Below are 9,163 nucleotides of genomic sequence, written 5' to 3' on the forward strand. Positions count from 1 at the left end.
CCCATCCCATGTTCATAGCAGCATTGTTCACAATAGCCAGGAAGTGAAAGCGGTCCAGGTGTCCATCAACAGATGAATAGATAAAGAAAACGTCATCTACACGTGTAATGGAATATTATTCAGCCTTAAAAGGGAAAGAAATTTTGACACATGCTACAAGGGTGAACTTTGAAGACATTATGCCAAGTGAAATAAGACAGTCATAAAAGGAGAAATATTGTATGCATCCACTTATATGAAGTTCCCAGAGTAGTCAAGTTCATAGAGACAGTAGAATGGTGGTTGCCAGGGGTGAGGCGGGAGATGGGGACTTAGTGTTTAATGGGTATAGAGTTGCCATCTGAGAAGAAGGAAAAGTTCTGGAGGCAGATGGTGGGGACAGTTGGACAACAGTATGAGTATAATTAATGCCACAGAACTATATGCTTAAAAATGGTCAAGATGGTAAATTTTATGTTGCGTACATTTTACCACAATAAAAAAATATATATGAAAAAAGAAAGCAAAATAGAGTGGTTTTAAAAAAAAATCCTACTAGGCCTCTGTGATATGGTCCTTGCCCATCCCCAATGTCATCTTGAATCCCTTTGTCCTCGGTCGCTGTGCTGCTGCAGCCACACTGAGAGCTTTCTCAGTGTTTCTTTCTTTTTTTTTTTTTTTTTTGCGGTATGCGGGCCTCTCACTGTTGTGGCCTCCCCCGTCGCGGAGCACAGGCTCCGGACGCGCAGGCTCAGCGGCCATGGCTCACGGGCCCAGCCGCTCCGCGGCATATGGGATCCTCCCAGACCGGGGCACGAACCCGCATCCCCTGCATCGGCAGGCGGACTCTCAACCACTTGCGCCACCGGGGAGGCCCCTCTCAGTGTTTCTTGAACACCCCAAGCTCATCCCACCTCCAAATCTTTCCCCCTGCCGATCCCTCTGCCTGGAACCCTCAGCCTCCGAAGCTTCAAGTAGCCGGGGCTCCCTGCTCGCCCAGCCTCAGCTCAAAGGCCATCTCCTTAGAGAGGCTTCCCTACTTCATTTACCTCGAGTAGCCACCATCCCCTCATCTCACCCCTGCTCTAACACGATCTGAATTTTTTTTTTAATTGTCTTTTACCATTCCTTTCCCCAATTATTCCTGCCAGACTCTCAGGGTTTTTTAATTTATTTATTTATTTGTTTATCTGGCTGTGTCAGGTCTTAGCTGCAGCACGTGGGATCTTTCGTTGTGGCATGTGGGATATTTAGTTGTGGCATGCGGGATCTAGTTCCCTGACCAGGGGTCGAACCCCGACCCCTGCATTGAGAGTGCAGAGTCTCAGCCACTGGACCACCAGGGAAGTCCCTGAAATTTTTTAATTGGTTCTTCCTCCTAGAATAAGAGCATGACCTTATCTTCCTTCACAATTCAATCAGCAAATATTTATTGCCAAACAGTGTTCTGGGCAGGAGATGGCAAACTACCACCAGCCACCTGTTTGTATAAATAAAGTTTTATTGGAACACAGTCCCACACGTCCTTTTATGTATTTTATTTCTTAATGCTCTATGGAATTATTTCTTTTTTTTTTTTTTGCTGCGTTGGGTCTTTGTTCCTGTGTATGGGCTTTCTCTAGTTGTGGCTCGTGGGCTCTAGAGCTCAGGCTCAGTAATTGTAGTGCACGGGCTTAGTTGCTCTGAGGCATGTGGGATCTTCCTGGACCAGGGCTCGAACCCATGTCCCCTGCATTGACAGATGGATTCTTAACCGCTGCACCACCAGGGAAGTCCCTTTTTATGTATTTTTCATGGCTGTTTTCATGCTACAACCTCAGAACTGGGTAGTTGCAACAGAGACCGCATGACCAAAAAGCCTAAAATGTTTACTGCCTTGCTTTTTACCTGAAAAATTGTACTGACCTCTGGTCTAGGAGTTTGGCCTACATCAGGGAGCAAAACATACCAAAATCCCCTGCCCACACTGTGGAGCTGAGATTCTGGTGGGAGAGAGAAAGAGATTTACCTGTTTACAAGATAAATAGGACAGAGTTTAACATAGATGACTTAGGATAGTTAAATGCTGAGAAGAAAAATGTACAGTATGGGTCAGGAGTGTGGATATCTAGACTCAATGATCAGGGAAGACGGACCAAGGAGGTGGCATTTAAGTAAATGTACGAAGGGAGGGTGGATTTTGGGGGGGCACTTAATCAAAGGCCTGGGCGGAGGGATGACAGCCAAGCTTGGGGAAGAGCACAGAACCCAGGGGCGTTGGAATGGAGATGCAGCCAGTTCATATAGGTCCTCATAGGCCCCAGCGACGACTTGGTTATCCTTGGAGTGAAGCAGGAGGTCACGGGAGGGAATTGAGCAGAGGAGCTGGTGTGACTTGATTTTTTCAGCATCACTTGGGCTGCTGGGTGGAAAATAGACTGTGATGAAGAATGTCACCTGCCCTATCAGTAAACAAAGGATGTTGTGGCCATCAAGCCATCAGTCCCTGCGGCCACCTCCAACTGTTCACCCTGAGAGGCTTCAGGGTGGAGAAAAGCAGGATACTGGCCCTGGATAGTTAAGGTGCCTATCAAAGGAATGATTTCAGTGAGCTCAGATTCTTGCACCTTCCCATGCATAGAGAAGCACTAAATTCATCGACTTGAGATGCCTGGTTTTCTTTGATTAACAGTAACCTTGTGATGATCCGACTACCTGGCTTTTGTTGCAAAAACTCCTATATATCCTGGCTCCTCCCTTACCTCTTCGGAGCAGGCCCTCCGAGCTATCTGGAGAGGCTGCCCCCCAGGCTTGACTCCTCAGAAAGTCCATTGAATAAAACATAATTCTCAGCTTTTAGGCTGTTCATTTTTTGTCAGTCGACAAGACCATGGGCTGGGCAGGGAGGGGCGGAAGCAGGGCTAGCAGCTGGGAAGCAGGGTTTGATTTGCTCAAAGAGGTCTAAGAGTAAAAGGGCTAATATCAGCCTGGACTGCCAAGTGGACCCAGGGTCCTGTTTTTCCGAAACTACAGCGTTCAGTAATTGTGGACCACTGTATTCAGAACACCATTATCTGAAGCTCTGTGTCTGGCTTGGAACTCAAGGCAGCTTCTCAGCGTCTGGGTTCCAGGAGAGAGAAAGGCATGTCATTGGTACTCATAGAATTTCAAGCTGCAAATTTTCTATAATTTTAGAGAACAAAGTTTCTCAGCGAGTAAGAAAGTAGTGGTCACTCAAAGAGGGGGAGGGGGGGTACTATGGCACTTTAAAGCTGTGAGTGTCCTTGGAAGGAATACTATTTTCTGTTAACTTTGCAGCCAGCTTTATTACGTCTGTTACCCCAGCCTGAAGAATGGCCTGGCTGAGTTTTGGATCTCTCAGTACGATCCAGTTTTTACTTTCCTAAAATTAAGGATCATGTACTACATTTAGTAGTTTCGTCTCTTAAGTGTCTTTTAATCTAGAATACTCCCCACTCTTATATATATATAAAACATTGTCCTATTGAGGAGAGCAAGACAATTATACTGTAGAATACCCCACATTCTGGATTTCTCCTTTTTTGTTTCTTCATTGGCATGGTTTACTGCGTTCCTCTGTATTTTCTGTAAATGTTAGATCTAAAGGCTTGATTGGATTCAGGTTAGTATACATTCTTCCCGAAATAGGAGCTACTGGGTGAGGGGGGATTGACTGCAAGGGAACATGAGGGAACTTTCTGGAATGATGGAAATTTTCTATGTCTTGAATGCAGTGGAAATTAGGTGTATACATGTCAGAACCCATCATCAAAGTGGATACTTCAAATGGGTGCATTTTATTAAACTATATCTGTATAAAACATATCTTTATGAAATTATATCTCAATAGAGGAGAAAGAGAATCTGTTTAGATCTCAGCTTCTGTGTGTTCTCTCTCCTAGAACTAAGATGCCTGAGAAAGGGTCTGCGTCCAAGGTGTTCCCGCCTTCACAACTGTCCTTCCTCCACTTTGTAAAAGTAAGGCAAATGCTTCTCAATCATCTTGAAACTTACTAAGGCATGCTGTGCTGTGGTGTAAAAACCTGGATGCCGAACAAAAGCATAAAGATTATAGTGTATGGTTAGAAAAGGCAATGCCCCTAAGGACTGGGTAACAAATACTTTTGCAATTCGGATGATTTCCTATTTGCTTCCAACCAACATGAAGGAGGCACTGCAAGACTTGTTGGATAATAGATTATTACAAATAATTTCTGGTAATGAATCATAATGTGATGTATGGCAAATAGGCATTCAAACATGGGTGACCTTGGGGACTTCCCTGGTGGTGCAGTGGATAAGACTCCGCGCTCCCAATGCAGGGGGCCGGGGTTGGATCACTGGTCAGGGAACTAGATCCCACATGCTGCAACTAAGAGTTCACATGCCACAACTAAGGAGCCCACCTGCCGCAACTGAGACCCGGTGCAACCAAATAAATAAATAAATATTTTTTAAAAAACATGGGTGACATTGAATGACTTGGCTGTGACAAAATTTCCATTCCAGTCTCCTGTTTATGTGAAAAACATTTCTCAGTATTTACTTTATAAAAGCAAAAAAAATTTTTAAAAAGGAATAGAGCTTCTTCTAAACTTTATCCCATTCCAGGAATAAATAATATTTATCCACAGAGAGATGGACACCCCCCAAAAAAACACCAGAAATAACTAGCCCATCCATCTCATTAAAAGACTCATTTAGAATAAAACATACTTTTCAATGTATAACAATTACTGATCATGTGGTATATTTATGTTGTTTTGATCAATTATATTCAAATAATAGTTGTAATGATAATTTAGAGAAAAATTTTAACACTTATAATTTAATTTTATTTATTTTTTTATACAGCAGGTTCTTATTAATTATCCATTTAACACTTAGAGCCTTATCAACACACAATACTCTTCAAAATTAGAGTCTTAGCAGGAATAAAGACACAGACCTACTAGAGAATGGACTTGAGGATATGGGGAGGGGGAAGGGTAAGCTGTGACAAAGCTAGAGAGAGGCATGGACATATATATACACTACCAAACGTAAGGTAGATAGCTAGTGGGAAGCAGCCGCATAGCACAGGGAGATCAGATCGGTGCTTTGTGACCACCTGGAGGGGTGGGATAGGGAGGGTGGGAGGGAGGGAGACGCAAGAGGGAAGAGATATGGGAACATATGTATATGTATAACTGATTCACTTTGTTATAAAGCAGAAACTAACACACCATTGTAAAGCAATTATACTCCAATAAAGATGTAAAAAAAAAAATTAGAGTCTTAGGGAAACTGGATGTTAATATATATATACACATATATATTAACATAACTTACAAGCATTTTGTTGCAGAGAAGTATGATCTGGTGATTAATTTTAAAACTTTTCACATATTATATCAATATTAGGATAGAAGTCTGTGGGAGAAATAGAATGGAAATACAAGTTCAAGGAGAAATAAAAAGGTAAAATAAAACTTCCAGTTGTTAAAAGCCTGTTCTTTTTTTTTTTCCCTACAAGATTTTCCATTTATTTCCATGATGGTGTGTGATTATGTTCATGGATTTTTTTAAATAAATGATGATAGGTATATTTAAAAGTATGAAGTAAAATTATATTCTAAAATATCAATATTTATAATAACTGGGAAATTAAGACTGCAACTATTTAAACTTACAATAAACAAATTTTAGGGACTTCTCTGGTTGGGCAGTGGTTAAAAATCCACCTGCCAATGCAGGGAATACGGGTTCGAGCCCTGGTCCGGGAAGATCCCACATGCCACAGAGCAACTAAGCCTGCGCGCAACAACTACTGAGGCCCGCATGTCTAGAGCCCGTGCTCCGCCCCAAGAGAAGCCACCGCAATGAGAAGCCCATTCACCGCAATGAAGAGTAGCCCCCACTCACCACAACTAGAGAAAGCCCGTGCACAGCACGGAGACCCCATACAGCCATAAATAAATAAATAAATAAATAAATAAATAAATTTATTTAAAAAAAACTTTAGATGTCAAGTTAAAAATATGCAAGGGGTACAGAGTTCTTAGAAATTCTTTAAGAAGAAACACAAGGGCTTCCCTGGTGGCACAGTGGTTGAGGGTCCACCTGCCGATGCAAGGGACACGGGTTCGTGCCCCGGTCCGGGAATATCCCACATGCCGCGGAGCGGCTGGGCCCGTGAGCCATGGCCGCTGAGCCTGCGCGTCCGGACCCTGTGCTCTGCAACGGGAGAGGCCACAACAGTGAGAGGCCCGCGTACCACACAAAAAATAGAAGAAACACAAGTAAAATACTTGAAGATCACTAAACAAGACCTTTTGTCCATCTCCTGAGCAGAAACCATGTGCAGGCAAAATGCTCAAGATCAAGACTGACAGGTCCCTGCTCTCATGAGATAACATAGTAATAAACAAATATAAACAAAGGAAGAAAAACAGCCAGTTTCAGGAATTGATACTTTGAAGAGTGCAATAAATATAATAGACTGTTCCTTGGATAAGGATGAGGGTGGGGGTGGAGGGAGAGGGGAAGTTGGGTTGGTCAGGGTCTCACAAAGGAAGTGACATTTGAACTGAGACCTGAAGTGAGGATGTCAGCAACCAGAAAACCCAGGAAAGAGAGATTCAGGCTGAGGAAACAGCAAGTGCAAAGGTCCTGTGTCACAAACAAGCTTGGTGTGTTCCAGGGATAGAAAGAAGATGCTTGTGGCTGGAGCATGGTGAGCCAGGGGAAGTGCAGGAAAGGTAGGCTGGGGTGTTGTAGGCTGTGCTGTGGAGTTTGAATTTTATCCTGAAGACAATAGGAACCCTTTAGAACAGAGTTTCTCAACTTCTGAGTTTCTCAATGTCTTATTGACATTTGGTCCAGATAATTCTTTGTTGTGGGGGCTGTCCTGAGCATCGTAGGATATTTAACAGCGTCCCTGTCTACTACGCATTAGATGACAGTAGCCTCCTCATCTCAAAACCCATTATGACAACCAAAAATGTCCCCAGACATCGCCAAATATCCTTTGTGGGAGGATATGTCCCTATAATGGGAGGCTACACACCCACCAGAAACGGTTATGCTGGTCTATAGCTGATGAACAGGAAAACACTCATGACCCCAGTAAGTCATGACAAATTAAACACATTTTCTCTCTGCTCCCTCCCATAACCTCCCTGAAATAACCACTGAGGAATAAGGAAGGTTAAACTAATGAGGAAAAGGAGAATAGGGGAGGAAACAACATTAGATGAAGAATGTTGACAAAATTTCAGAAGATAGAAAACAGGTGGGAGGTGAATTAGCCAAACACAGAGACAGAGGCCAAGAACTAAGCTAATCCCCAGTGGACAAACCAGAGGAATCTGAGAAACTGAAAATGCCCATCATATATGGAGGCTGGGGTGAATTGGGACCAAAAGCTGAAGAACTGTGTGGAAGTCAGTATAAGGAAAGGGTGGATTCTTCCACCCTATAGGGCAGGTGACTCTATCTTTCCCAGCCACAGCATATGACAGGAAGTTTTAGAGAGTCTAGATTTGGGAAGGGGCCGAGTAGAGGATGGAGTGAGTCATGAAACTGAAAACAGGAGGATGAGGTGAGAGGGTACCTAGAAATGGTGAGATTTCCAAGCTCCCAACCCCACTTGGCTCCCACAATGATGACAGTCAGGCTTAGACCTCTGAAATAATCAACACAGGCTCAGTTATGCTGCAGTAACAAAAATCCCTAAATCTCAGTAGTTTAAAACAACGTTAGTGTATTGTTTGCTCAAGTTTTATGTCCTTGTGGGTTGTCTTCACTCAGTTTCTTGGAGCAGCCATGATCTGAAGGTGGATGATCACCACACATCTCAATAATAAATCCCTTATTATGAGTTGTAAGGACTCATACTGGTTCTGCTTCCCTGTTCAAACCCTAATTGATGTAAGTATGGCACTAATTAGCTGAGGAAAGGTAGCTGCTTATGCATAGATGCTACGGCAAGCACAGTCTCTGAAAGGCCTCACCAGCCACTAGTAACAGGATGTATTTTGAGGGAGGTTTGGAGGTCCAGTGGTAGGGAGAATTTTCACTTATATGTTTGTTTGCAATTTTTTGTTTACCTTGTGATTGTATACATTTTAAAAACACATGCTAATGGTAAAATATAACATGTATCCAGAAAAAGTGCTGTAGGTTGAGTATGTAGTGGTATCTCATTGTGGTTTCAATTTGCATTTCCCTGATTACAAATGAAGCTGAGTACTTTTTTTTTTTCATTTATTAGCCATATCGATTTCTTCCTTCTTGCAAGGGCATCTTAAGTCTTTTGCCATTTTTCTATCAACTGTCTTTTTCTTAATGATTTGAGGGAGCTCTATTTAGTCTAGGTATAAATGCTTTGCCATTTACATATATTTCAAATATCTTCTACTAGTCCATGGATTTTTTTTACCCTCTTTTGAAGAGGTTTCTTTTGAAGAAATGTGTATTTCCTCTTGGTATAGCCTGGGTGTTTGTGTCCCTCCATCCCTCTCAAATCCATATGTTGAAATTCAAATCTTCAATGTGATGGTATTACGAGGTGGGGTCTTTGAGAGATGATGAGGTCATGAGGATGGAGCTCTCATGAATGAGATTAATGCCTTTTTAAAAGAGACCCAGGGCCTCCCTGGTGGCGCAGTGGTTAAGAGTCCGCCTGCCGATGCAGGGGATACGGGTTCGTGCCCCGGTCTGGGAGGATCCCATATGCCGCGGAGCGGCTGGGCCCGTGAGCCATGGCCGCTGGGCCTGCGCATCCGGAGCCTGTGCTCCACAACGGGAGAGGCCACAACAGTGAGAGGCCCGCATATCGCAAAAAAAAAAAAAAAAAAAAAAAAAAAAAAAGAGAGACCCAAAAACAAAAACAAAACAAACAAAAAGATTAGCTTTGGGACTTCCCTGGCAGTCCAGTGGTTAAGACTCTGTGCTTCCACTGCAGGGGGTGCGGGTTCGATAACTGGTCGGGGAACTAAGATCCCACATGCCGCGTGGCACGGCCAAAACAAAAAACAAAACAAAACAAAAGATTAAAAGAGAACCCAGAGAGCTCCTTTGCCCCCTTCCACCATGTAAGGACGTGGCGAGAAGTCACCAGCTATCAACCAGGAAGAGGACCCTCACCAGAACGTGACCGTGCTGGCACCTTGATCTTGAACTTCCCAGCCTCCTGCACTGT

Source organism: Mesoplodon densirostris, chromosome 16 (genome assembly GCF_025265405.1).
Source record: "Mesoplodon densirostris isolate mMesDen1 chromosome 16, mMesDen1 primary haplotype, whole genome shotgun sequence".
Lineage (NCBI taxonomy): Eukaryota > Metazoa > Chordata > Mammalia > Artiodactyla > Ziphiidae > Mesoplodon > Mesoplodon densirostris.